We start from the raw sequence: 27,365 nt of genomic DNA on the forward strand, positions 1-27,365 counted from the left end.
TGAATATTTTTTTTGCATTTAATAATGGTAGTATCACACGAGCCTCTATTCTGAGATAGGATTGAAGCTTGGCCAAACTACAATGAATTTGCTGGAAATCGTTGACCACACTTGACGATACGTTGCAGATAGAGCTGAATGACATCTCACAAAAAAAAAAAAACAAGACAAGCATTGCGAGAGGCTCCACGGCGAAAAATTGACTTTGGCAGTGATTACCAAGCTTGTAACTACTAAACAAAATAATTGAACAGTGTTTCTGACAGTGCGATCACTTTTCACCTGTTTTTGAACTTTATTCCATATCTCAAAACAGTTTTTTATTACTTAGCTACCATTATTTCCCATGTATTTTAAGATAACCAGTTGATTATTTTTTTTGTATACAGCTACTGAAGCAAAATAGAAGCTATGCACTTTACCGTTATTGTGTTACAAATTTTCATAGATGCCAATTAACTCAAAAGTCAAGCTCTAGTGGTAAAAAATTCACAAAAATTCTATATTATGAAGTTAAAAGAGCAAAAAGTTTGGAAGAAAATGATGTATGGATTATATGAATATCCCTTTTAGTCACTGAGAAAACTACCTAAAATCAGCAAAAATGCACAGGATGTATAGGGCCTGCCCGGCGCTCCTGAGAAGTTTCCCACTGGCTCTGATCATGCTCAGAATGAGCAGTTACATTTTCAGAAATATTTGTTGCTATTGTATAGCAGAATGCACGGGTGAATACCTATACTGATTTTCAACTTTGCATTCTGCTGTTAAGCTCTATGTGCCACATATAGCTACAAATTATGGCTGAACTTTCTTAATATAGATTTACCAGCGCAAAAAAAGACGGCACATATTTTAATCATGAACCAACTCGCCCAAGCAGCAGCTTTAGTGAAATTTTTTAAGCACTGTTTATTGATCACAGAATGTTTTTTTTCACTATGCTGAGGTGGGAGGGGGGGGGGGTTGAGGATCCTGTAAAAAAACTGAAAGAGCTTGACCTGAACTAAGAAACATCATGTGAATATACACTACACTTATTCGTAGCCAGGCGGTGGCACACCGGGCCCGTGCCTCTCCCCTCCTTCCCCCCAAACTTTTTTCTCCATGAAATACTTAGCGCAAAATTACCATTTGCCTGCCCAGACCTCTGGTTCAGATCAAAAAGGGCCCCCTCCCCCTAAAAAGTTCTGTGTATGCCCTTGGTTTAGATGAATGAATTTCCAAACCCTGTTTAACATAAGCATCAGTGAGATTAGATAGATATATGGGGTTTAATGTCCTAAAACCACATATGGTTATGAGAAACGCTGTAGTGGAGGGCTCCGGAAATTTCGACCACCTGGGGTTCTTTAACGAAGCATCAGTGAGATTGATAACTAGGATAAAATTAAGGCCAAACCTTCCATTTTTCTCTTTTCACAACATACTATATGTCCTTGGCACAATTCACAGTATATAGAAATCTCAATTGAGAGTGCATTTTCATGTGCTGGCTCTTGTGAAATAATAGCAGTATATTTTGACTACACTCCGAAGGACAAAAAAAAAGAAAACGCCAGGCTCATAATACTTACAAACAAATTAAATTGAAAATGCAAAGCCACAATCAAGATAATATTCAGCTCTAATAACCGGATATCATCAGAAAATGTGTATGATTCATGCTCACACTTTCACTGATTGAAACGCAGCTTCTGGGCCAACTTCATTATCTTTGTGTGCACACTTGTGCGAGACTTCTGGCCACCTTCGCACCTGCTGCCCTTTTTCGTGTTGGAGCCCTTTAAGGTTATCAAGGTGTGGTTCAAATGAAACATATGAGAAGAGCACAAGGATGGGTACAGACTCGTCAATGGGCTTCATTTAGAACACGTATGGTTACACGCTACAGTCTGCAAATTCCTCATCTATGCATCATAGACTTGCATTAATTCTTGTACAATCTGAGCCAAATACGCTGGCCCAATCATTTTCCTCCTGAAAAAAAAAAAGAAGACCTCAGCAAGCTTAGGAGCCAATTGGTCAAGGCTGCATCTCCGAATTTCATTCTTGCCAGTAATGGCTGTCATAGTTTCTGACAAGTAATCAATGGACTTTCACTGAAGTCAGAGGCAGATAAGACCCTTGTCAGGAATCAACAACTTGTGTTCCCTGCGCCGTTCATATATATATTGGCCTGTTTGATTGATGTAAACATTCCTCCTGGTTTGATAAGCAACTAACAAACTAAAAGGTGTGGCACTTAGTGCAATTTTACACACCCTACTAGTGGTTTGTACGCTCCCAAAATTTTTCCAAGGCTTCCTTTGAAAAAATGTGCAATGGCCTTTTTCAGTCTTCGAATACGCACAATCATAAAATAAGTCTTCACATGCTCGTGGTAAATATGTTCAGAATGTATGATCTGATGTTAAAGTTGGGTTAATATTAAAGCACAGCATTTTGTCTGGTGAGCTAGTTTGTGGGTGAAGGTTACTCTTCTGTGCCGTTCAAGGTAAATGCTAAGACCCCGCATTGCCTCTATGAGGTGTGCAAGATTGCACTAAGTGCCACCCCACTGAGTTCGACGTGCGCTCGTCAAGTAGGATAACGAAGTCACTCAGACATGGAGGAATGTTAACATTGGTCATACAGGTCAATGTATAAATGAATGATGTAGGGAACACCAGCCCTTGATAAAGACCAGACAAGGTTCTCACCTGCCCAACTTAAATGCATACGAATTGTTTACTTTTAGTAAACCATGGCAGACTTTACTGGCAAAGACAAGAATTGAGATGCAGTTGTGACCCAATGGCACTTGAGCTTGCCTAGGCTTTTTTCCTAATGAACAAAAGCAATGATTGTGTCTGTGATACTTCACTCAGACTATCAGAATGAACGCAGGTTCCCTGCATGAGTGTACTGAATAAAACCCAGTTGCAGGTCTGCCCTCATCTTCCACTCTTCTCCTCCGACAACATCTGTTATTTAAGTGTATAAGTATCTACTGCACCTTGTAGCTGGAGTTAGGCTCACACTCATGTTGTAAAATGTCATCAATTTACTTGACCTCCTCGCACAACAATCAACACATAATGATATCGACAAGGGAACTCACCCAGTGCAATGATTGTAGGCGTTGATGGCAACTCGGCAAGCTTTTCAGTGATGCTTGTTCCCTCCTGGATGAGCAAAAATATCCCATGTACACAAAAGCACAAAGAGATATGTACAGTTGCGGCCATTCCAATATATAAATCAGAGATGCGATCCCTGCAATTCCGTTTTCCACCATGGTTCCTGGTCTATTGCAGGCTGTGTGCACCAAGTACAAATTACCTACCTAGGAGCCTTGAAACTTGGAACAATTTTAGAGCAAAGTAGAATGGATAGCGAGCACGCAAAAAAACCTGCTCACATTTTGATTCATTTTTCTCTTTGGATTACAGCAACATCATAGACAACTCTGAATGATTGCAGGTCAATATATCAATGTTAGTGGTGATAGTATTGCTTAAAATTATTTTGCATGTGCGACAGCAAGGGACAAAGTGAGCAACATCTTGCAACAACTCTGGCCTATTCCCATTCTTAGTGCCCTCCTCACTGCGTCGTAATGAGGCACTACAGCCAAAGTGACGAGAAACATTGTTCTGCAGTGCATTGCAAAAAACTAATGCTTTGTGCATGTGGAGCACTCTGATTGCACACAAACACTTTTTTTCCCATTGAGCCTGAAAAAGGCTAGTAAACCAAGTTTGTGCACTGTGGTTCACCATGCGTGCACCATGCCCCAACACAGTTTTTGTTGCATGAAGTCTCACTTTTCACAGCGCTACGTTCCTTCTCATTCACTCTGTGAACTTTATAGTCGGATGCTTGGGGACTTCACTCCCTATCCTAGTGGCTCTGATGAAACAATGGCACCTGCCCGCACTAACTGTTGGCTCAAGGGCAGTGTATTTTTTTTTTCAGAACATTTTTGTGACTACGACACAATGCGGATAACCAAAGTAAGTTCCACAAAAAAATTGAAAATTGCCTTTTTTTTACACTATCTTCAAATGCTGATACTTGTGACAAAGCGCGTGTTCCGGTGTAATTTTAATGAATAATGCTGCTGTACAAAGCCACCAAAATTACCTTAAAATGAAGCACAAAGGCAAAAGATATGCAAAGCTACACTATCCTCCTTTTAACTTGTGTCCAGCAATTCATGAATTAGGTATTTTTGGATGTTTAGCATATTTGTTCTGTCAAAAAATTTTGCTGCAGCGGTCACTAAATTCTCATACGGTAGCATTGCACTTGTTCTTTATGGGAAGAAAATACATCGATTAAGAAGTGTAAAAAAGTTAAGTCTGCTCAAAGTTCAGAAATTGTGAAATTAGAAGAAAACTGATTTCAGCAGTCAAAGTTTAATTTTCCTTTATACAAAAGCAGCTTTTTTCACAAAATTCAACTGAAAAAGCTATTGTTTTGTGCTAAAAACCTGCACAGCATTCAGTCGATCCCAGATATATTGAACTCGAAGGGGATCGCGATATATGTAGTTCAATATATCGATGAGTCGAAACACAAAATATGTGTATTTAAGGCATAAATTAGAGCATCTCAGACCTAAAAACAGTTTTTTGAAATCCTAACAAGCACTTAAAGAATGATTCTCTCACAATATGATAAAGAACAAGGCCTGAACATCTACTTTTGCAAGTTATCGCACTTCATTTCACTTGAAAATAGTCTGTAAACTTTTCTCTCTTTTTGCGTGCCACCAAGTTTCAGTTGTCCTCAATATCACTGGACCCTTCCAAGTAAGCAAATTCAGCTCATTCGGCCACAACAGCGCTGAGTGGCACTGAATGCCAATGTAAGCTCCGTAGAGCGTTGGTGGCGAAAGCAATAATTCCACGGCACCGTCAACATTGGGCATCATCTCGGCATCCATGCAGTCAGAACCAGCGACGTCGTCTTCTGCTCCAATGAAGCCGCTCGCTGTCCGAGATGGTGCCCGAAAACACTAACAAGGCATAGAATTTACTGAGGCATTGTACGCCCTTGACAGCAGTCATGACGCACTCAAAGTCGTCACCTGGCACAAAGCCCGCAAAGAAACAGTTCACGACTGTGCTTTACTTGAGGTCGCTCCTAGCACCAGCCATGATTTTTATCGCTACGAGCGTATCAATGTGTAGCGCCGACTTCCAAATGATGATTTATCAGTAACGAGGCGAGAAGTACACAGGTCCACAAGCCACAAAAGGCGATGCTGCCCACAAACGAGCAAGCTCCCACCGTCAGCATGTTGGTGATAGCGATGTCACTTGTGGCTTTGTCATTTTGTAACCGACAGCTGTTGCTTTGGTGCGGAAAGCTAGAAAAAAGCGTAGCCTCCGAAATGAGCGTTCTAAAACCGGAAGCACCAAAATACCTCATGAAGTTGCACATCTCGAAGGCCACGCTTTTCAGTCCCACATGCCATCATACACGATTGAATGCGAACATCGCAATGAGATCACTAAACTTCCTTAAGTCATTCCACTTCGTTTTGGTGCCCTCGGTCATCACCATGCCCCCACGTTAAAACCTGCAGATCGCACATCAAGCATACCGGTGCACTCACAAGTGCTGTGCAACGAGCTAGATCAGCAAGATGGAGTTTCAATGTTTCACTTTTCAGCACCCCCTTTTAGTCACTTGCACGCGAAAAGGGATCGGAACTTGTCGAATTGTGGCTATAAATGATCATTATTTGTTAGGAAAAATGCAATTTGTGGGCTTTAGCGTGGCTCAGAGTTCAATTTAGCGGATGTTCTGCTGTGCGTGAGTTCGATAGATGTGTACAGCAGTCCCGTATTTTTGCATGGGAAATTCAAGGGGATCTCTCAACTTTTTGATATAGCCAATAATTCGATATATCATAGTTTGATATACCCGGGATCGACTGTATTCTATAAAATCTAGAACCTAAAGCTGTTCTCAACAAACCAATACATCACTTTCTGAAAAGATGTTACTGTCCAGTTTTGTACTAACATAATGCAACAAAGTGAAACTTACTTCAAATACTTGGTAAAGGTAGTTCTTGTCTTCCTTAAAATGCGCGCAGAGGAATGGTAGCACAGCTACCTGGACTGCTTTTTCTCTTTGTCCTTCGTCTCTCACGCGCACCACCAGTTCCATAGTATGTTTCGTCGGCGCCTCCTCCATCATCTGAAATAATGCAGGCGCACAGGCCGCCATCCTCTCCTGGAAGATTTCCTGCAATTATTCCAAAAATCAAAGTAAATAACAGTTACTTGATAATAGATGAATTCATCTGTAGAGATATTAAAGTGAAAACTGATTGAAATGTAGAACTATATTACCACCCTACAATTGAGTGCAACAGCTGTGACACGCCAAAAAAAGAAGACAAAAAACAGACTGGTGGGGAATACCACCCTGAAACTACTGCACCAGCTTACTAGAACATGTTGTTGGCTAGTAGGTTCAGGCTGAAGAAAGGTAGGGACGTAAACCACATAGACAAGAAAAAAAGAAGTGGACGAGATAGAGCATTGATTGCAACAGATTTTGTTTGCAAAATAAAAAAGGCTCCTTTTGTTTTTGTAAACACCAAAGCATATGAGCAGGAAAATGGCGTGCACTCCACGATTATGACATCACTATAAAAAAAAAAAGGGGTTCAGCGGCAAATCGCTGTCACAACCAGACTCCCTTTCACAGTTATCTCCAACATCAGCAGGGGGTGTGCTACTGTGCTCTTGATCTGAACTGGATTCAATTTCAGGTACTTCCGTGCACTGTGTTGCAGTTTTGCCCCGGTGATACCTTGAAACATGTGTTCTGAAGGAACCTGCTGACCTCAGCACACTACCACAACCCACAAAAGGACACATAACAGCATCAATTCCACTCTCCAGATGGGCAGCTATGTGACCAAGAAGCTCCGTGCGAGTAGGCACACTCGCCCCGCATGACAACACAGAGCAGACAAACGCATCATCAGTCTGTTTGCTGCATCGCTTCTTGTGATGTCTGAAGACGTGACTTCTTAGGCTCTGATAGTTTTTAAACAAAGCTCCACAAGGCTCACAAGGGCAAAGGGCACCGCCCAACACACTGCTGTGATAGTGGTAGTGCTCGAAGTAGTCGGTCAATGTTGAAAATGTCTGTGCGCAATGCCGGCAAGTGGGCATTCTTCATTGATGTTATGGCTGCAATGAAGGTAGAGCACTTATTTTGCTAAATTACATTCACTGGCTTGTGCACTTTTTCAGACCGCCCAATTTTATAATAAAAACACTGCTACAATGGTAATAATACCTTACAGTCTACAATAGTAGAATCATTCCAATATCTGGTTAGCATGTCAGGTTATGTTCAATTTCATATGAACATTAGCCAATGCTTTTTAAGCAGTCCTCTATATAAGAGCACAGTGAATATAAATATTCTTGACCTGCTACAAATGTTTAAACTAAGTTGAAGCAGGCGGCGCAAGGAAAAGAAATAATGACGGAGACTGTAACATTAACTGCACAAATTCTACAGAAAACTGCACCCATACTTGCGCAACTTGGGTCTCTTAAAAGGCTATTCCTGAATGTGCAGTCAAAAGTGAGCTTAGCATATGCTCCAACATTACACATGTTCACAACTTAAGTAATGCTATCCATTATATCGCTAATGTTGACAACAGATGTTCATATCTTGCACATATGTGAAAGCAGCTTCAGCCTCTCAAGTGCAGCCAGGTCCAATATTGAATACAATTACTTTAAAATTTTAGCTTGAAACATAATTACTTTAAACAATTACTTAAAGCTTTTTGTGATATATTGACTAATCAAACAGTTGATACCAAGTATGAATTGCACCGTAGCCTGCCAGTAGTACGCGCAAGAGATGGAAATGGGTGGCTTCAAGATAGGGCACCCAAAACTTCGCATATGCGATCGCTTGATTCTGTTGCCATACACCAACTTCTTGGGTACACACAAGGACTCCCATGCTGGATTAGCTGCAGTTAAGCAGTAGTATGGCTAAGTGACGTGCAAATTCGCAATGTTGTCGGGTGTAAGCAATGTGTCGTGCAATTCCAAAGAAATGAACTGCTGAGCACGCAAATCAATAGACACAACAGAACATGCATGCGAAATGCGAGCGCCAATCGTACCTCACGGCTGTCACTCAAATTCCGCCAAGTACGGCAAAATAAGTTTACACACAGCCAAGTGACAGTTGCTGCCCCTGTCGTCTCCTACACCTATTTTTGTAGTAATGGACGTATGACTTGCAAGCGATGCAGGCATGGAAAACACGAGTGCTTTGTCTGCGCTCGATAAGACGACAAAGACACGTACACGCCTGGTGTGTACGTGACAGCAGACTCCTGCTGATCCGGCTTACAAGTGCACCTTATAACAGCCATGTGCATGGGCACCGAGGAGATCACTAATGAGTGCGTGCACAAACAGACCTGTGACATCCTCAAACTACAAAGATGCAACTCAACAGCAGGCTTCACCACAATAATACAATTAAGTGACACTAACAAAGGAAAAATGCCGTTATTGCTGAGTGCAAGCAATGCTTCATATAATTCCGAAGAATTAAACTGTTCACTGTACTGCTTCCTGCATGCGCAACTCAATAAAGGTGCAACACAGCGTGCGAGCACTATGGTCGTACCTCATAGCCGACACTAAAAATCCACAAAATGCACTGAAATATGCCTACGCACAGTAATGTTACCGTTGCTACCCCTACTGTTTTCTGTGCCTAATTTAGTAATAAGGTATGTATGAGCGATGCAAGCATGGCAAACACGTGTTTCATTATTCACCTTATAATAGCGACAGACATGTTACATGCCTAGCTCGTATGAGCTGTGGCATGCGAGTGCACCTTATAACTGTTTATAAGATAGGTAATGATCGATAACGGTGAAATAAATGCCTACCTGATTGTGATGTGTGCCAGGTGATGGACTTCGCAGGAAGGTGAGAGAGCTCTGACAATAGCCGCCTGCCTTGACCACGTAGGGTGCCAGAGACCACTGAGCTGAACAAGTGAAGAGTGCGCCAAAAAACTTGACAAGTGAGGAACCAAACAAATGAACTGCTAGCACTACTTGGTCCTGAGCACGTAAATCAATAACAAGATGCAACACAACCTGCATGCAAAATGCGAGCACCAATCGTACCTCACGGCTGTCACTCAGATTCCGCCAAATATGGCAAAATAAGTTTACACACAGCCAAGTGATAGTTCCTGCCCCTGTCGTCTCCTACACCTATTTTTGTAGTAATGAACGTATGACTTGCAAGCGGTGCAGGCATGGAAAACACGTGTGCTTTGTCTGTTGCACTCAAAGGTGGTGTGGTGTCCATGTCGAACGCGGACAGCATCATGGGCACTTCGGCATTGGGGTCACTAGTAGCCGGCGTTGCGCCCGCGCCAGTGTTGGGTCGGCGCGGGTGCTTTGTTAGGCCTAGCCTTGAACGTACCCCGGGCGCGTCCTCGTTGTGGGGTTTTTTTCGCTTCTGTGCTTTAAGTCCCGAAGATTTTGGTTGCAAAAGAGTCTTAGCAGCTTTACTGACCTTGCGCACAGGAATCTTGGAGGCAGGAAGAGAAGTTCCGGGGCAATCCGGCGTTTTTGTGGGAGCAGATGCAGCCGTGACTGATGTACACGACGCTCGTAGCGCCCTCTTAGGCTACGAAGGGAGGCGCTCAGCTGAAACGGCACCGGCGGGTGGTGCGGCTTTTAATCGAACTCGCGACGCTCCCTTTGGGGCAAACTGACTACTTTAGCGCCTGCCTACAATTTGTTTTTGTATTCTAGCCGACACCACGATGCACCGATGCTATCTTGCACCCATTCTATTGGGCAGTGATGGCCGGACACACCGCAGCAGTCGTGTTATTTTGTGTGACCATCAACGCATTTTTTTTTCTTTTGGCCTGTTGTGGTTGGGAAGAGCTATGGTGGTGCAAAAAATTTATCGGTTATTCAGGAAAAGTGGTGTAAAGGGAAATAGTTCTGAAGAATCGATGTTCTCGTCGCAGGTAGTGAGAACCATTCAACAACCGATGAATTCTTCGGTGACGAAGTGAAGTCGCCGTCGGTGTTCACCGAGTAGACTCATGAATTCATAAAAAGAACAAACGTTTCCCCGAGCCTTCCAAATTTTATTATTGGGCTTGAGCTTGCATGGTAGGCTTGACGGTGCGAAACAGCGTGAAAACAACGAGTTCATACAAAGAAACAGCAAACCGCACCCTTTTAAAATACACTTCATTACTGTGTTTCATTGACTGCGTGTTAATTGGTGTGCCAACTATACAACGCAGCTACGATTATAGGATTGCTCTCACTAAACAAGTCAAGGCTTGCAAGCACGAAAAAAAAAAGGAACGAAAATAGGAGAACATGTACACTGTCTCTTCTTCTGTGTGTCGTGCATTCTCACGATGTGACGAAAAAAAAAAAAAACGTAAACTATTATGCACACCATCAAGATTCACATATATGCAGGGATTCTTGGACGGGTATGTTTTTTTTTCACTATCTTTTGTCAATAAAGTCTCATAGACGCAGTACAAGTACCTGTTCGCTTTCAATCTTGCAAGATTGAAAACGAAGTGCAGCGCCTTTCGACGATATATATATATATATATATATATATATATATATATATATATATATATATATATATATATATATATATATATATATATATATATATATATATATCGGAAGCGAAAAAGCACGACGTACGCCGAAACACCTTTACTAATTACAAATGTTTCGGCTGATGGGCCAGCCTTCGTCAGTGTGACCACACTAACGAAGGCTGGCCCACCATATCGTCTCGCTTTATAACTTTTTATGGCAACCCGACTTCGCTACTAATAGTAAATTTAGCTTCCCTTGCGGTGAAGTATCATAATGCTGTAATTATCCTCTTCCTTAATCGGTAAAAACTCTGAAACGTTCTCTTTTTCTTTTTTACCGCTGCTATCCTTCTCCGCCTCTCCGAATATATATATGTATCCATACTGGCACTTTCCAGTGATCCTGCATGCAGCTCTTTTTCTCCATTGTGAGTTAATGAACAGTTTCTCTTCCTCATTCTCTCGTATTTCTTAGTCTATCTTCGAACCCAATGTTGCTCTAAGCTTAATTTCCTCATCAAAGCCTGCCCAGTTATCACACTTTCCGTCTTCGTTTTCTGACTTTCCATGAGCGTACAATGCGAATCTGCGCATTCCTTACACACTGTGGGACGCCTCATCTTAGTCGGCGACTGCAGCGTTGCCGCTGTATGTATACGTTAGCCACCCGCCACGATAGCTCTCTCAAGGCATTGTCCATGGCTATCGCTTAATTTTCTGTTCTAGTTCACTGTATCATTGTCGAACGGGGGGAATGGTCAAAGTTCAGCCAGTATGTCGCCGACAGCTCTCTCAAGGCATTGCCCATGGCTGTCGCTTAACTTTCTGTTCTAGTTCACTGTATCATTGTCGAACGGGGGGAATGGTCAAAGTTCAGCCAGTATGTCGCCGTGCACACAAATCACGGAAGCGTGTTCTTGAAGTACAGAAGACATACGTTTTTCTGGTGTTTTACGGAAGGAGCGAAAGAACGGAAACATCGACTGCTGCTTTACGGCAACTCCTGCTGTTTCCCATAAACCGCAGCACAGTTTGTGCTTTAAACGTCCAGTCTCGCTATTTTTCAGGAAACAGATGTTACTCTGTAGTTTCTACGGTCTGCTCCGACGTTAAAACACGGATATTTTTTACAGTGAAGAACGGTGATGGGGGCGATTAAGTATCCGTCGTCGTACGTTGTGAGGAGGGCGTCTATAGGTTAAACTACCTCGCCGTACGAAAGTTACACTATACTTCATCGTGTCTTATATGTCGCCATCTGTATGATTGATTGGTTTTGTCGTTGCCGGGCATTGTCTGTAATTGAATATTTCTTTGCCACGTCTTTTATATCCTCCAAGTTTATTACTTGTATATTTGCACCATGCGGGCGTGCCTATAGATCCGTGCTCTGTTAGGTAGATCAATCTGCAGCTTATCCGCTAATTATTTTCGCTCGTCTATCTCATCTGCGTTCGTCGTATACGTATGCCGCTCTTTAAGCGCCTGGCGACATCAAGACAGTTGTCGCGTAATACTATCGCACTTACTCCTTGAAGTTTGCTGTAGATTTACGACGTTTGGTTAGAAAGGTAAACAACAAACTGAAACGGTTGTCTTTGATCAGACTTCGTTAAAGCGCTAGTTCGGTGATACGTGTAAGTGCTAACAAAAGTGAGGAGTATGAATTTTATTGATTTCTGTTTACGTAGGAAGAATGGTGGGCTGATTGTCCTTTCAAATAATGAAGTGCGGGGCTCCATGTGGTCCGCAGTTTCGCAGAAATTAGTGGCTAGATTCAATTTGAAACTCGATCTTTTTTTTTTTTGTTCTTGTGAAATAAAATGTTTCATCAGTCGTTGAACGCTCAGCATGCTTTCTTAAACCTGTTATGCAAAAAAAAAAAAACCACTGCACTTCAACATTTTTATTTTTTTTTAATTTAACGGTGACATTTCGCTATTGGCCTTTAATTGGCTAGGCAAAACCTTACTTGAGAACCGTGTAGTACTGCTAAAATTATACGATGATGAAAAACTACTGGCATTTTCCGTGTGTTATAACCTATATCCCGAAGTTTGTCATTTCTTGTTTTTCAACCATTTATCAATGCACTGTTCTCGTTGGCAGTGCTCATGTCTTGCCATGTGGCGTTTGGAAATGTGGGCGATTACTTGTAATGGATCGTGGCGTTGTGTTGGCTGAAAAGCCGGACGAGTCGGTTACTGCCGTTACGAAACGTGTTGTTGCGAGTGTTTCGTAACGGCGTGATTGCACGAAGCTAAGAGGCATGCACGCATCTGCTACATTCCCCTCTCCGCACATATTGGGCACGAGGAAAATGCCTCTGAACTTATATCTGTTTTATTTAATCATTCTCATGCGGGAAAACTGCACAGGGACGTGATTGTTTTTATTCAAGTTATTTTTTACTACAGATGAGTTTTTCACTCTAAAAAAAGTAAAAAAAAAGGAATATTGCACTGAGTTGCGCAAAGCTCGCCACAGTTGAAGCCGATTGATCCTCAGCTGGTCGTGCTGCAGCACGGAAATCTCAACGCCGGCGGCGATTGGATACAGCGTGCTTGGCCGAAGAAGCAGGAGCCAATAGACGGTGACGGGTGGATCCGGAATACGCGCGGATCTTACCACTCTTAATGCGTTGAAATCGCTGTCCCTGAACCACGGTGTAACGAATTCGGAGGGTTGCGTTGTTTTGATTGATTTGTGGGGTTTAACGTCCCAAAACCACCATATGATTATGAGAGACGCCGTAGTGGAGGGCTCCGGAAATTTCGACCACCTGGGGTTCTTTAACGTGCACCCAAATCTGAGCACACGGGCCTACGACATTTCCGCCTCCATCGGAAATGCAGCCGCCGCAGCTGGGATTTGAACCCGCGACCTGCGGGTCAGCAGTCGAGTACCTTAGCCACTAGACCACCGCGGCGGGGCAGGTTGCGTTGTTTGGCGCGGCGGCGGCTGGCTCTAGGTGACACGCAGCTGCGGTGGTTGCTATGGCAACGGCGCCGCAGGGGTTTATTGTTAACGGACGTCTTACTGCCAGCTTTGATAGCTTCGCTGGCGTAACCAATTGTACTGGGTAGCTCTCAAGTGCGGTCGCACTACATGTGCGTTTTCCCACCGGGCACTCGATATGAAGCTTGAATGAAAGAGCAGCCAGAGTTCCTAATGTTTCCTTCGTCGTGGAACCTCTTTTCTTTATTCTGGCCTGAACGGGTCATCATGTCGCGTTGCCGCAAAGTTTACGTCGGATGAGCGACATGGCGGCGACATGAATTTCTGGAAGGAATTGTTTAGCGCGACATATAAAAGGCGTTCAATGTCGAGAGTATACATCTGTGGCAGCCCTGAACTTTCGGAAACCACTTGGACGCTCCCGTTTTCGTTGTTGCCGTCAATATGTCCTTCGCGGTAAACTGTAGTGTTGTGCTTCGTGCAAACTTCACTGATTGAAACGCCCCAATCACGCTAACACCGCCAATGCTCTCGTATGTCACCTACGCGCTGTACTCCCCGGCACAACTTGACTGTGGCAGGTGCCCTGTAGGCGGCAAGGGCGCTTTTCGTCCAGGAAGGCTCCTATGCCTTCCTTGCCCTCATCATCTGTTGGTATTCATTAAAAGTTTCCTTGGAAGACACTTTTAGAAAGTCACTTTTGCCGCAGTTGACTGGTGTCGTGCGGAAAAGTGCATTGAGATTTGGCAAGGGCTATTTGCGTGACACTGCAGATCTTGTCCCTTGATTACGTCATGATGCGCGCGCCTTATAAATACCTGTACCAGCATGGGCGCTGATGTCTACAAATTGACAATCATTTGTTCATAACATCGCCGAGGCCCTGGGAAACAGTAAAGTACTACGTATACTACTTTTGTTCTGACGCCTTTTCCGCCTTCTTTGTCGCGTTACGAGTCTGTCTAATTTATACTACATTGGCAGAATATGCGCCAGTATATGTTACGTAAAAGAATTCCAGGTGGTCGGAGTCCCCTCCTTCACGGAATCGTGTGGTTGTTGCTACAAGTAACGCTCTGAATAAAGGCTTTTCTTTTTTTTTTCTTGCCTTCGTGAGCAGTTCGGCACGCCCAGGAAGCCGGCCGGGTCCAAGGACTCGAAGCCGTCACCTGGGCTGGGGTGCTTGTATAGCCCCACCCCTCTAAATACTTTTACTCGCCCACTCACTCGGCGAGTCCTATGTTGATAACGAGTAACTTGGTGTGTCGGCAGGAGCGTTGCGCACAAAGTGAATTGCGGTAAGGCTGTTTTCGAGCTTGCAGACGTGAATAAGAAGCGAATCATTCAATGAATGAGGTGCACAATTAATCGAAGGAGGCCGCGTGCGCGCTTTTTTTACGCTTGGCTTGAATCCCCGTGATGGGGACCGTTGAATTTCGCGTAGAGCACGTCTGTTTACTTATCAGTGGTATGCTTAAATAGTTTTGTTTTACTGTCTGTTATTGTAGTTATGGGGCTCCACTGCCGACCCACAGGTCGCGGGCTCGAATCCCGGCCGCATTTTCGTTGGAGGCGGATATGCACGAGGCTCGTGTGCTTAGATTTAGGTGCGCATCCGAGAAGCCCAGGTGGTGTAAATTACCGGAAATCTTCACTACACTCTAAGCCAAAACGGAGCAACAGGGGTATAGGGGTTGCTCCTTTCAGGGAGCAATTGCATTGCCACTCCCATTACTCTCCTAAAAGGAGTAACTGCAGAGGGAGGAACCGTTGCTCTCCTTTCAGTTCCTCCTTCGGGGGATGAACAGTTACTCCCTCCAGTTCCTCCCTGCAGACCAACAGTTACTCCCACCAGTTGCTCCCTGCCGACCAACCATTACTCCCACCAGTTGCTCTTCTAAGAGCAACAGTTACTCTTTACCGTTCCTCCCACGTGTTCGCAGTTACTCTCTGAAAACCAACTGCACATGCTTCCAGTTACTCCTTGGGGAAATGAGTATTTATCTCGAGTATGCTTGTCACACGCTTAACACATGGCGAGAGCTCCTTGGAAGAGCACTGCTTGGGTGCTTCTAACACAAAAAGTGGACAATATTCAAAGGAAAATAAATGCTTTATTGTTCTTTTTATGAGGCGACATGTGACCACACGTAAAAGTAGACTTCGCCACACCACAGCCAGCACTAAACAAACACCACAATACATCAAAGGTTTTCTGCGTCATCCGTGGAAAAACAATCTTGAATTTCTAGCAAAGGGCAGTCTGTGTCATCATTGGTGAGAGAAGGGCAACTTCTCCAATTCTGAAGAACTCAAGTTTCGCAGCTGGTGTTTCCATCAGGCTAGCGCAGCAGAGCGTCACCGCAGGCATATGTGAAGCATCTCATTGCTGCAAGAAAAAAAATAGAAGTGTGAGGTTAAACATGCCAGAATCAATTCATAACAATGAGTCACACACTGCAGCAGCGCTTACATTCTAGGATGTCTACTGCAAAACGAAATGTGAAAAAAAGGAAGGTTCGGCCAAACGTTACTTGGCAAGCCATATAAATGCTGATGTGGTAGACGCTCTTCACATGATGTCTCAGACAGCAATATTCTGGAAGAAAATGTGCAGCACCTCAACAAGGCATATTTGTAGTAGCTAAAGATACCCTTAGGTTCAGTTAACTTGTTTCCTATACACAGCTGAGTGACATTTCTATGAGCCCATTCACCAATGGGCATTCTAAATGAGGTCATGTGTGGGGCAAATAACACGTACTGTCCGCTCATGTTAAAATACTTATTTAGCTCGTGCACATAGTTGCTCTCGATTCTACTGTTCTATCATACGCTGCTGCGTCTTGAATTGTGCAATACCTGTAGGCACAAGCCAAGCATGCAAAGCCTGCTTGAAAGCAACCATTTGCAGAGGCTACATGATAATATTCAGTATATTTCTTTGTACCTGACGCAAACGGCTGGACAAAACTATAGACAAATAAATGTAGACCGTGCTACCTTCAAAAAATGCTTTAAATTTAGAAAATTAGGGTGCATTTGTTCACTCAATTGACGAGTCACAGCCACGAGATATGTAAACGAAGCAATATATCTTAAGGCATGCACAGATATTCTGATTCTTTGTTTGACAGTGTCACAGATAGCTTGCCAATACATATATATTTGAGAGCAACAAGATGTGAAGCTTTTATTAGTTCAACGTCTTGTTGGTTCACAGCCAAACAGGTTACTGCTTGTTAGACAAATTGGAATAAGCACACCATGGTTTCCCAAAAAAAAAAGCATTATTAGAAGTTAGCTCCCGGTGTGAATGTCTGCCTATTTATTTTGTACTGCCTTCTACATGTGCCACAAAGACATTTGTTGAGGATGTGCTACCAGTCAAGCCAAGATGGCATACTTGGTCAATGTGATGGAAATACAAACATTAGAAACACTGCCACCTCTAGTAAGAGCATAACACTTCAGTATCTTGGACTAGCAAAGAGGTGCACAAGAATGTTAAGCCCACTCTTGCGGAACTTTGAACGCGAATATTTCAGAGTGTGGGAGGTCAACATGCTGTGGCGCTTTTAAACCCACGAAACATCTGCAGAAAACAGGGTAAAGGCAAGTCAAGAAACGCTGTTATGAAGGCCTGCGCATGGACAGCTTTGTGAATCTAGGCCCAAGTGTTATGCTTTGTGCAAGCCAAAATCCATGTAAATAGGGAAAGCATACTTTTAGGAGTACCAGCGTAAAGAAATCTTGGCAGTTGGCTTTTTAGTACAAACAGCAATCCCTGCAATGAAAACATAAACATTTTATCTTAACGGTAACAGTGTGAGCACACACACGGGCCAGCGGAGCCATGTCGAATTGTCAGTGCCAGTGTAACCATGTGGCATAATGAACTATTCTCTGGCCAACACATGCACAGTTTGCCCCTAAAAAGCGATGCTTTCATATACGTAGTACAAAAAGTCTGCACTTACCAAAATTCACTTGCTTTCTGTACTTTAGCATCGTTGGGAGCATCTTTATTTGCAGTATAGCCAAATTTGTGTCATATCCCTGAAAAAAAAAAGTAAAAGACATGCATCAAATATTGTTTCATGTGGTAGCAGTGAAGTCAGGTTAAGAACAGCCAAGTGGGAATCAGCCTAATTATGTGCATGCGGCAAATCCCAAACGGCATTATTGAGGTTGTCGAAATTTTCGTCGATTGGTATTAACGTCGATATGCGACTTCAACGGCATGCCAAGTTTTCACAGCGCATAAAGATTTCATGATGCAGAATAATGACAGCGCTAACGAGAACATACAGCATTTATGATTGTCTTTTACAATATTCAGTTTTGCTAAGGTTTTGCATCACTAAAGAAATCTGAAAGATTTGGGTCATTCCTCCTCCAATTGTTCTGTCAATATGTAAACTGCTCGCTTGATGGTGCGCTTATAAAATAGTACGTTCAGCGCAGAGGTGAAGCAAGTGATGCAGTGATGTGGGCAGATTTTTTTTTTTTTTTAGGCGTGCGGGGAGGGGGGGGGGGGGGGGTCCGCTTATCTGAATAGGCCGGGCAAGCGAATATGGTCGTCAATTTGGGCTCCCTACGCCCGGCCTAAAAAAATTCTGTGCGCAACCGCCTGGCTATGCCAGTGAAGTGATGCGACAATGATTTGTTCACTTACTGATTTACATACACTTTGCATCTCTAAAAAATGCGGCCCAAGGCCCCAACACTCAGCCGTTAACATTACATAAAGCCAATGGTAGAAAAGTGCCAGTATGAATGCAGCTACAACCCCGCCCCAATGTTTTTTCAAGCGAGGTAGTGTTGCGGAAATGAACTTTTAACTGCAAAAGTACACTGGCACTGCAGTGGTGACAGGGGAAGCAAGAGGGTATGCAGGCGGTAATAGAGGTAATTTAGTCCGATACGGCTAGCAATGGATACGGAGAATAAGAGCAAATCATTTCTCTTTCAATAGCGCAACCACTCAACAATGTATTGTAAGAGCATTAAATGTTGCTGGAAATGCCACTCACCTGCACGCTGATGCATGCACAGTCCTTTGTCCGACGAGCGAACAGGCTTGCAGATAGCTGAAGACGTGTTTACGATGTGTTTGTTCCATCCAGCAGCAAAATCCACAACTACTTCGCGCTCCATAAAGATAAATATACACTAACCTTCATCACGAATAAGTAGAAACGCAAATCTGCGACACACACACACGATCAAAACATAGCTCACAAGCCCGCACGTCCATGTGCTCGCCAACCACAGACCATATGAAAATGAGTAAGTAGTGCGAACGCGAACCTAGTTGCGCCGAAAAAAAAAACGTCGAGCAGTGGCAGCACAGGCGTCAGCGCAATAATTTCAGTGTGTTCTCCTGATAGAATTCTAAAAAAAAAAAACTGAAGTACACTAAAACTCATAATTAAATATACAAAGTTGAGTGTAATTTTTATTTAGTGCTAGTCAACATAAACACTGAATAAATATTACTTTGTAACTTACATCGTTTGCTACGCTAGCGCCACATTTGTCGTGCGGGCGCAGATGGCGCAGATTTGTCATTCTGCCCTCAAACTACACGGTGAAGCGTGCTACTAAGTGTATGGCTGATGAGAAGCGCGTCTGGGTCCGCTTTTTTTTTTTTTTCTTCTCCGATATATCTGGGCGTTCGCGGACGAACGGCGTGTCTAGGCTTTTTTTATCGTCGTTTTGCACGTGTTTCGGCGTTCGGTCCGCTTTGACGTGCCAACTCTCCATTCTGCTGCTGCGTGTGTTAGGTATTTGCCGTACTGTATTCTCAGGCCTTCTGTGTTCAGCCAGCGCTGCTATCTTATTATCTACGGATGCTAAAATAAATCACTGTTTTGGTTTGGTGAAGTTTGGCACACAGAACAAACAATAATCTGGCCCATGAATATTAAAGTGGGCGGCATGCATATTTGTGTGCGGTGTCTTGCCGGGGAGTAACCGTTGCGTGACGAGAGCATTTACAGTGGTTCCTCCTTCCGTTGCTCCCTTACAAACTTAAGATGAATACAGTTGCTCCCCCATTCTCGAACAAGTCGGCCATCTTGTTCCGCTTGGTCTTTTCGGAGAGTAACAGTCGGTGTGAAGGAGTAAAAACAGCCGTTGCTCCCATTTTGGCCATTTTTGGCTTAGAGTGTATACGGCGTCTCTCGTAGCTATATCGTGGCTTCGGGGCGTTAAACCCCAAGAACTGTTATACTTAAGGGTGTGCTGCGTCCGTTTCGTGCTTTCTGTTACTGTGTTTTTCTTAAATTTTATCTAGTGTCTGAATACCTCCAATAATCTCGAACCTTATATATATCTTGCTCGTGTGTCGGTATAGAGCCTGCCTGTTTTATTTATTGACATACAAGATGGCGTCAGCTGAATTCCGTGTCTTCCAGTTTCTTGTTCTGCTTCTCCTTTCCACCATTTCCAGCATTTCAAACGTTGACCACATGATAGCGGTAGCGTTCAGGTGAACGAGGAACCCCCTAAAAAGGCTCTCGAAGACACACACATGCTTTGCGCCACTATTCACAAATGTAAGGACAAGCCTGCACTGCAATTTCAGTTGACGATAGCGGAGCGCATTGATCGCATTGTCGTAGCATTACGCGCCCGCTTTAGCTATTTAGTAGAATCTCGTTGATACGTTCCCGCTTAATACGATTTCATGGCTCGTACGCTCGAAATCACGAAAATTAAGTCGACCGGATTCGGATGATATGATTGGATGGTACGTGTCCCCGGAGCTTAAGTTTATTTTTCACGTTTTTTTTTTCCTCCGGGAGAACAGTATCAGCGAGGTCGGACATCTTTTGTCTGAAACGCGCCACCCTTCTCTCCTTCGTCGCCCTCTCTCTCGAGTTCGTTTGCCCGAGCTCATGTTACTCTTTTCGCTGTTATTGGACCGCATTGAAAAATGGAGCAATTTTGTTCGGGGTGCGCGCAGCAAGCCCCCTTTTCAGCCGAGGTTTCGGTCATCTATGGCCGGTGGCATGCCGCTTCCGCATCGTCTTGGCACAAACCACGTCTCTTTCTTTTCCCGTTCCATTCTCATCATTTTCGGTAACTCACGGCGCAAGAAGGAACTATTACCAACTGGCCCGTATTTTCATTCCCATCAGCTTTTGCAGCGCGTAGCGTACGTCACGAATCATACAGCCAATACGTGTCACAGTGTGGCCCGCACCTCCATCGACATGCGAAAGAAAAAAAGAATATGGGAGCATAACTTAACCAAGTTTGGGGCAGTAATTTCTTGGCGTGACCCGCGCCCGCATGACTCGCGGTCGCAGCGAGTGTTTGTGGGTGAATGTTTTCTTTCTTTCTTTCTTTCTTTCTTTCTTCATTAAAAAAAAACCTTTCTTAAATTTCGCCGTGCGTGGTTGATGCGCCTTGTAAAATAGTCATCGTGGTTAACCAAGAGCCACGTATGGCCATATTAGCGTGACGCTCAAGAAAGGGTGATTTATCAGTTTCAGTTTGAGTTTATTTCAGTTATTAGTACAGAAAAAGGAAGAGTATACAAAGTATATATACAGGAGAAGGTCCGAAAGCACAAGGCTGCAGGGGGACCTCCTGTTCAGAATGGGATTACAAAATTTACTCAATAAGCAGTAGCAGTGAAAACAGAGAGATGAGTAAATTGATAAAACCAACACTAACTAAGAAACAAGTAAAAAGAAGAGTGGAATAAACAATATAACAAGATAAAAACATCTAGTAGTTTATCAAGTACGAATACAATTGTTTTTTAAATGTGCCAATAGTCGAGCATTGCTTGATGTGAGATGGCAATGAATCCCATAATGATAATGCTGAGAAATATGCAGTGTGGCGACCAAAATTAGTGCGGATAGTAGGAAGTAGAAAATTTCCATTTGAAGCGAATCTAGTACGGTTTAAGTTAGGCAAAGCATTAGGATAAAAGACGCTTGATGGGACAAGATGGTGCAAGGATTTTAACAGCATGATAATGAGGTGATATTTAAATAAACGAACAGTAGAAAGTATTTCGAAGTTACGAAGTAATGATGATGCACTAGAACGATATGAACTGAAAGTCATTAGTCTGATGACTTGGTTTTGAATGTGCTGAATGGGAGATAAGTGGGTGAGGTATGTATTTCCCCAAGTGGTGATGCAATAATTAATATGGCTGTGAATAAAAGCATAATATAACTTGATTAGATTTGAAATGTTAAAGTAGTAACGTGCTCTGATTAGAATCCTGACACCAAATGCTAGTTTTTTGCGCAAATAAATAACATGATTAGAGTATTTTAGGTTGCTGTCGAGAACGATTCCTAAGAAAGAGCATTCATTGTCGGGGTTAATGAGTGAGTCATTTAGTAAAAGCGTCGTTACCGCGAGAATTTTGCTGGAGAAACAAAGGCTACTCAGTTGTTTGTCTTGGCGCGTTTTTGTTGCTCTCGTTGTTCTTAACGGACCACCTCGCGATTCTCTCGGCAATGTGCTGCGACCGCAAAGCTATACGCTGGCTTTCACTGCTGCATGTGTCGGTCGCTTTAGTGCTCGATGGAGTCTGGGAAGACGACAAACGACGGAGAGATAGAGGTCCTATCTTCGCCCTGTTGTTGGTAGTTTATCGTGTTACGGCTGTGTCATGCATACTTCGCTGGCATATCTCGTTAAGTTGGCCGCACAGCGAGTTAAGGTTACGGGAGGTGTTTAGTCTGAAAACGCACTTGGAACGCATTGTTTCGATGCTTTAAGTGGTGGCGCTATGGTCGTAATACATCTGGTGTGTGTGTGTGCGTGTGTGTGTGCGTGCGTGCGTGTGTGCTTTTACGATTTACGTATTCTGAACGGCTATAATGTGCCGGGGCTTCGTTTTTTTTTCATTTGCCTTAAGTTGACGCCAGCCGCTTGCTTTTCTTTCTTTCTGTGCGCTGCGGTTGCTCGGTGCTTATGTACACGGCGCCCGGCTGTCGACGGGAAGGTCGCAGGTTCGATCCCAACCGCGGGGATCCCTTTCCGATGGAAGCGAAGCGGTAGAGGTTCCTGTGCTGTGCGATATCAGTGTGCGTTAAAAAACGCTGGGTGGTCAAAATTTTCGCAGCCATTCACTATATGGCGTCGCACGCAATTATGCTCTTTTGGCGCGTAACACCCCATACATTATAATCAATCACTCAATGATTCATTCAATCAATCAATCTTTCTTTTTTGTTCCTTTCTTTCTTTTCTTTTTTTCTCTCCTTCTTCCTTTTTTTGCAACGAAAGCCGGCTATAGAATATGCTGATCGTCTTGTCGATTGCGCCACGCTACACCGTAATGTAATATAATCTTTCGCAAAGATACGACTTATGTGGTTTGCAGTGTAGATATGCATAAACTTTGAGAAAAGGCGGCAGACCGGATTCGTGGCCGCCGACGTCAAACGGCATCTGACTGATGCGGTGGGTGCGCGGTGCGGCTCTGCATTCGTTTAATAGAAACGAGGTTATTTGGGGGCAGGAGTGGGCGAAAGATGAGCGCCTCCGTCCTGTCGCTGCAGTGGTAATCGTAGCGCTGAATAATGACGAATTAGGATTGATAGCCCCTCCACCGCGTCTTCTTGTGGTGGAACGAGCTTGTCGCAGTGGTGTATAGCGACAAGGCTATAGCAGCGCCCGGGTCGGCGTTCCCTAGGCTATGATTGAGCACTTCGCGTTGGAAGATCGACGCGTTTCTCTTTTATTCACGGCCCCGCCACGGTGGTCTAGTGGCTAAGGTACTCGGCTGCTGACCCGCAGGTCGCGGGTTCGAATCCCGGCTGTGGCGGCTGCATTTCCGATGGAGGCGGAAATGTTGTAGGCCCGTGTACTCAGATTTGGGTGCACGTTAAAGAACCCCAGGTGGTCAAAATTTCCGGAGCCCTCCACTACGGCGTCTCTCATAATCATATGGTGGTTTTGGGACGTTAAACCCCACAAATCAATCAATCATCTTTTATTCACGGACGACGCGTTAAACAGTGGTCCAACAAACGATGTATAGTTAACGTTCCGACTAGTGAACTTCTTTCTCTCTCAAACAAACAAACAAAAAAGAGACAAGGGGAAAACTGTAGTCTGATGCAATATTAAAAGTCTTTAGCAAAGACGGATGTGCACAACTCTGGACCAATGGGGGTGCCCTGTAGAAGGACGTCATGATTGGAGCTTCCAACGGCCCCGCCGTCGGGGAAAATAGCCTAGTGCATGGCGTGAGACTACTGCTTTAGTCGCGGAGGTGACCGGCTTCGGTCATGGGCTTAGGGCCTTTGCGAACTTCTTAAGTTGTATACGGCTATAACGCAATAGAATTTATCGATATTCAAAGAAGTTTTGTTACACAATATATGATAAACAGAGCGATGAATTGTGTTTGTGGGCATTCATTTTTTGTTGGGTCTTGTACTTGCGGAACTTGTGGATAGAGACTAACGGGAATGGAAACGAGACTGGCGGCGCCGCCTGGTCGGACCTTTAATTTGGCAGTATTGTTGCGATAGCAATTATATCGACACTCTCGGCTGGATTTCGCCGCCGGCGTCGACCTGGGCGTCGGCGTCGATGTCACGCACCGTATATGTATACGTATCTATACAAATAAAAACGAAAGAAAGAAAAAATGCAGAAAACAAAGACTCCGGTGCGCGGAATTGAACGGGAGACCTGCGAGTTACCACAGAACCACCGTGGGGTTCCTCTTTGGACGTTCAAACGGCAGGCTATTTATATCTACCTCTTACCGCTGTTAGCGGGCATGTCCGGGAGGAACTATCTTGTTTTCAGCATGTGAGCGCGCGGCGGCTCTCATCTCTCACGCGTACTTTGGCCCGCGTAGAGAATAAGGAAGTGTACGCTCGATCGCGCAACCTTATCTTGCTGTGGGGAGATTCGTACGTCTCGTACGTATTCTGTTGTAGTTAGCGGGCGCACAAAGGTCACTGCAATCATTGCACATCCTCGGTTTGCGAAACGGACGCGCTTTTCAGACAGGGAGAAGTAACAACTGAGACGCTTATTCGCGTTCATCTGTACCTGTGAGTACGTTTCGTGCGTCATTTGTGCGTTAGAAACGCGGAGCACGCTTCGATCTGCTTGCAATCTGCGCGTGACCTTCCAGTTCGTTGCTATCGCGTTCATTGCTTCGCCTTTGCGACAAAGCTGTGACGTTTTCTATCGCGTAAGTCCACTGGGTATACCGCATCTGCGGTGCACGCGATGCGTCGGTGGGACGTCGCAGATTTAAAGCGTGCTTCTGCGTGTGGACCGGCCTTTAGCTGGAATTGCCATAGTAGAAACGTCTAGTCGCCGACAAGCCCACGGTCGAGGGAGCTTTGTGTTGTTGGAAAACTGTGAGTGGAAGTATACGGATGCGACCGCTGCACTTTCGATGGCTGTATTTCTCTACTCTCGCTGACACCCCATTTTTCTCTAATAGAACGCCACCACCAAATCTGTGTTTATGTGTAACGAAAAACAAAAAACGTGCTCTCACAGAGTCTTATATGCGTTCACTGGCGACTCGAAGTCTAAAGGCACTTGCTGTCTTTTACCTCTCAGTCGGTGCATTCGTCCTGTCCCGCCACCCTTCGAAAAATTTGTTTCTGCACATAACGTGTTTTTTCACTGCCTCGAAGATCGCAGGTGCCTCACCGTGTTTTGCATTGCCTCCGTGATTGGAGCATCTTTGACCAAGCTACGATGTCTTGGGACGAAGTCATCGTGGGACGTCACACGATGTCCCGTGACGTCACAAATTCCGGCTATATGTGACGTCCTCACATTATTCCTTTTTGCATCGCTGGTCTTTAACGCCACGGGAAGCCGATGGTCGGTTTTTTTTTATTTTGTCTGTGTGTGCCATTTCTAAGGCTCTGGCCTTAATAATGCACGTGCGCTCATTCTTGACAGTATATCGCTATGGATTATTCACTACAAACTAGCCCGATCCGGCACCCTTTTAGCTAAGTACATGGGATTTCGATGATAAAAGAAAGAAAAAAACAACACATGCGCAAGTGGCTGATTGCGAGGTACCGTGGGAGGTCTCGAAAAAACAGCTCGGAAGGGAACAAATAAATCTCTCTTCCGTTCATGTGTGCGTATACGCTTCGTATAATCGCAGCGTGTATGTACACGCCCCGTCGATTTACCGCCGTTACAAATGCATCCCGCGCCTTTCCCCGGCGGCGGAGCGAACGCTTTAATGGCGACCCAGAAATCGAAGGAGCCCCCTCTTGGAGACAGGTGACGCTGTCGTCGGTTCCCTTCTTCTTGTTCGTCTTGTATGTCGCAATTATTCGGCGTACATTATTTCGTTCGTGTTATGTTTTTCCAGGTTAGTTACTTCTTACTCAACAGCTTGTCTCGGTTTGTGCAAAAAAAGAGAAAAATGAAAGGGAACTCGTTACCATGAGCTCCTCCGAACTTCACGTCCGCGAAGGCAAAGAAGGAAAAAAAGGTCCGTTATTCAGGTAGACTTACGAAACTGTCACCGGGCGTGACGCATTACACCACGCCTCCCCTGTCTTATAGAGCTCCTCCTTTTCTCGCGCTGTGTTTGGCGTTTGCATGGCAACAATGACACGTTAGAAACTCAGTACATGGAAACGTGAAAAAGAAGGAGACAGTTCGGGCAACAGCGGGAGCTCATGGTTGCCGAAGCGTCGTAGCAGGGATGGATGTATAGTACCAGGGGAGCGTTATATAGCTGTATACCCTCTCTTCGCTGTTTCTCGAAGGGAGCTCCTTGTTGCTCGCTGTACTGGCCACCTTTTTTGTTTTAAGTTGTTGTTTCTATTCTTGTGAGAGGCTTTTTTTTTTTGCTAACGGCTTGCTTTTTCGATGGCCGTGAAGACAGTCGGGCCAGCTGCACCGTACTTTTACAAGGCTCGCGCCCTCGCCGTGCCCACGGGTGGCTCGCGAAGCCTGGAAATCCTTATAAATGGCTTCTCTCCTCGGTCCCAGAGGCACGTCGTCGAACATTATAGGGTGAACAGGGGGGAAGTGCAGCAGTAAAGAAGTTCACGACTCTTGATCTTTGGCCTTCGCCGTGACTTCGCCCCGACCGACCGAGACCCGATGGATAATCTATTACGTCGTCGTCGTCGTCCACTCTGCCGAATCTCCGCGTGAACCTGGGTATACCGGCGCACGCTGTGAAGGGAGGCATATAGTAGGCCGCCGTGCGCTGTGGTGGATCATTTATGAAGGAAAGAGAAACAAAGACAGAGAGAGAGAAAATGATCTCGCTGTGACGGAGAATTTCCGGGGGTGCGGGTTTCAACGGGTTTCGCAGCGGGTCAGCGAGCGTATAGGAGTGTGTGCCTTATTACGAGTATCGTCCGCGTTAGTCGAAATATGAACTTGAAGTTCGTGGTCTTTTTTTCTTATTATTCTTCTTTTTTTTTGTATTGCAGAGATTCAGGTTATGATCCCAGCCACGCTGTGGTCGCATTTTCAATGGAGGTGAAAATGACAAAGACCCGTGTAGCGTGCAATGTCGGTGCCTCGTTAAGGAACAGCAGATGGTCGAAATTTCCATAGTCGTCCGCTATATAATAATCATGCCGTTGGTTTGTAACGTAAAACCGGAGACTTCATTATTACATTGTGCCTGTGTCCACTATCAACTTTCCACCGAGCTTCTGTAACAGAAATGTCTTCTCCCCCCTCCCCCTCAGTTTTTTTTCTTTGTTTATGTCAATCCAAGGTGTCCG

General features: G+C 44.4%; 1 protein-coding gene and 1 long non-coding RNA gene across 4 annotated transcripts in view; one reads left to right on the forward strand and one right to left on the reverse strand.

Annotated features, from left to right (window-relative positions):
• The window catches only part of LOC119170732 (transmembrane protein 47), a 143,104-nt gene that overhangs the window by 38,392 nt on the left and 77,347 nt on the right, over nt 1–27,365 (forward strand). The window lies entirely within an intron of this gene.
• Nucleotides 15,609–18,963, reverse strand: LOC142803952 (uncharacterized). The gene is made up of 3 exons (XR_012894388.1): nt 18,663–18,963; nt 17,607–17,685; nt 15,609–17,413 (listed from the first exon to the last, which is right to left on the reverse strand). It is a non-coding gene; the product is annotated as an uncharacterized LOC142803952 (long non-coding RNA).

This window comes from Rhipicephalus microplus, chromosome 3 (genome assembly GCF_043290135.1).
Source record: "Rhipicephalus microplus isolate Deutch F79 chromosome 3, USDA_Rmic, whole genome shotgun sequence".
Classification (NCBI taxonomy): Eukaryota; Metazoa; Arthropoda; class Arachnida; order Ixodida; family Ixodidae; genus Rhipicephalus; species Rhipicephalus microplus.